Genomic DNA, 3,166 nt, shown 5'->3' on the forward strand with positions numbered 1-3,166 from the left:
TATATGGTTCCAACGAACCAGGATTAGATTTGGAAAGATTAATTAATCAATCATACCCTGCAACCTTGGAAATACTTTTATATTTTGGCTTCCTTATTGCTTATGCTGTCAAATTGCCGATTATACCCCTACATACGTGGTTACCAGATACCCATGGGGAAGCACATTATAGTACATGTATGCTTTTAGCGGGAATATTATTAAAGATGGGAGCATATGGATTGATTCGGATCAACATGGAATTGTTACCTCATGCTCATTATCTATTTTCGCCCTGGTTAGTAATAATAGGAGCGATCCAAATAATCTATGCAGCTTCAACTTCTCTTGGTCAACGAAATTTCAAAAAAAGAATAGCTTATTCCTCTGTATCTCACATGGGTTTCATAATTATAGGAATTGGTTCCATAACCAACATTGGACTCAATGGAGCTATTTTACAAATATTATCCCATGGATTTATTGGTGCTACACTTTTTTTCTTGGCAGGAACCGCTTCTGATAGAATGCGTCTTGTTTATCTCGAAGAACTGGGGGGAATATCCATCCCAATGCCTAAAATTTTTACCATGTTTAGTAGCTTTTCAATGGCTTCTCTTGCCTTACCAGGAATGAGTGGTTTTGTCGCAGAATTAGTAGTATTTTTTGGACTAATTACTAGTCCAAAATTTCTGTTAATGCCAAAAACACTAATTACTTTTGTAATGGCAATTGGAATGATATTAACTCCTATTTATTTATTATCTATGTTACGCCAGATGTTCTATGGATACAAGCTATTTAATGTTCCAAACGCAAATTTTGTGGATTCTGGACCACGAGAACTCTTTATTTTAATCTGTATCTTTTTACCAGTAATAGGAATTGGTATTTATCCAGATTTTGTTCTCTCCCTATCCGTTGACAGGGTAGAGGCTCTCTTATCCAATTATTATCCTAAATAGGTTTGCTTTTTTTTACTCGTCTGCTCTATTAATGCAGAAATAAGTAAAAAAGTATAATTAGATCTATCTCGAATTTTTGAGAACCCTTTGAGAAGGCGTTCAAGGGGTTCTCAAATAAAACATAAAAGTAAAAACCTTCATTTCATGAAGGTTTTATTTTATGTAATCATTTAGGTGTTAATGTAAACGAACCATAACTATGTAAGCCTATTCCTAATAGATTTATACCAAAATAACAAATCCAAATTATAAGAAATCCTATCGAAGCTATAAGTGCAGAATTCGTACCCTTCCAATTTGTATTTGTTCTACTATGTAAATAAATTGCGAATATGGTCCAAGTAATAAATGCCCAAGTTTCCTTAGGATCCCAATTCCAATAGGATCCCCAGGCCTCATTAGCCCATACTGCTCCACAAAGAATACCTACGGTTAAAAGGGTAAATCCTAGGCTAATGACACGATAACTCCAAGAATCCAAACGCTCCGTTAATTGATATTTGTAATAATTTGGAAATGAAGGGACAGAGGTTCTTTTTAAAGCACTTCTTTTTGCATAAAAATATTTAATATCACTAAAGAAAAATGTTTTATTTAAAACATTTTTTTTCTTTTTAGAAAAGAAATGGAAATTATTTCGAAATCTAATGATTAGAATAGCGGCAGATAATAAGGATCCGCACAAAAGAGTTGCATAGCTTAATAACATCATACTGACATGCATCATTAACCACTGAGATTGTAGAGCAGGTACTAGTATCGTGGATTGATGCATTTCAGTTAAAAGACCCGATGTGGCAAAGCCTTGCGTTAAAATAGTACTTGGCGTAGTTATTGTGCTTAAATCATTTTTAGAGTTCTGTATTTTAGGAATGGTATGAAGAATATACAGGGCCCATGAAAGGAAGATCAATGACTCATATAAATTACTTAATGGAAAATGTCCCGAGGAAGCCCAACGAGAAACTAAGAATCCTGTTATAGAGAAAAAAGTAACTATCATTCCTTTTTCTGACGAATCACGTAATCCTCCAAGTTCACGAACTAATAAGGTTATAAAATGAATCGTAATCACAATTGAAATCGTTGAGAAAGAGATATGAGTTAGTATATGTTCTAAAGTTGCAAATAGCATAAGGGGAAGGTCCCATTACAAAATTGTAAATTTCGAATTGATTTCTAATCTATTGTATTCTTTTTCAAGAATGCCGCCACTCGGATTCGAACCGAGATGCTTGAGCACTGCTTCCTAAGAGCAGCGTGTCTACCAATTTCACCATGGCGGCTAACTTCAAATAATAGGTAACTTAAAAGAATAATAGCTATTATCTTGGGAATCGTCGATATTGGGAAAGTCCATAAAATTTAGGAACATTAGAGTTTTCATTAAAATAGACTTCGTTTGGTAGTATCGTTTCCATTTTTTTTTTACAATAAACTCTTGCTTTGCCCAATAGAAACACAAACACTGCTTGAAAGAGTTGGAATTTCTTTTTTCTAACTTGCAATTGTAGAACTAATTTTTTCTAATTAATTTCTCGTTTACATTTTGAAAATTCTTTCAATACAATGAAAAAAATCCAAAAGGGTTTCTATTTAATGATGAAATTAAAATGGATAAATGGAAAAGGCTTTTTGGATTTTTTAAAAATTTCTAGAATGAAAGTCTTTATGCTCTTATTAATAAGATTTACTAACCTTATGATTTTGGAGAAGATAGGTGGAAGTTGTAAGTCCTATTGTAAGAATACTCCACTTTTCATAATTTTCATAATAGAATATGAGGATTCTATTATGAAAATTATGAAAAGTTCATTGATAGGAAAAGAATACTTAGCACACAGTATACCAAACAAAACTTTTTTTTCTTGTATATATAAGATAAGAGGGGTTTTTTGTTCTAAGAATATTGTACCGAGTAATTCGACACATAAAAGTACATTCAAAGAAGAATCAAAATTATTAAATAATTGGAATTCTTTTTTGATAAGTCAATTCATATTATTCCAAAATCTTATTATTTGTTTGTTGCCCAGAAAAACCCTTTGGTTTTGGATGCTCATTACCGCTCGAAAATGATCTTGATTTTACTAAAGAATAAGATTGTACTATGGAAAAATAAGTCTTTTTCTTCCAAATATTTTTACGAATACGCTTTTTTGACATTGAAGTACGTTTTTTTGGAACTGCCATTCAAAAAGGAAATTACTTTTTTCTAGTTG

General features: G+C 32.1%; 1 non-coding gene across 1 annotated transcript; it reads right to left on the reverse strand.

Moving 5' to 3' along the window:
• Nucleotides 1-2,150: 2,150 nt before the first annotated feature.
• TRNAL-UAG (transfer RNA leucine (anticodon UAG)) lies at nucleotides 2,151-2,230 on the reverse strand. Its single transcript has one exon. It is a non-coding gene; the product is annotated as a tRNA-Leu (tRNA).
• Nucleotides 2,231-3,166: the final 936 nt, after the last annotated feature.

This window comes from Aegilops tauschii, unplaced genomic scaffold (genome assembly GCF_002575655.3).
Source record: "Aegilops tauschii subsp. strangulata cultivar AL8/78 unplaced genomic scaffold, Aet v6.0 ptg001039l_obj, whole genome shotgun sequence".
In the NCBI taxonomy this organism is placed as follows: domain Eukaryota; kingdom Viridiplantae; phylum Streptophyta; class Magnoliopsida; order Poales; family Poaceae; genus Aegilops; species Aegilops tauschii.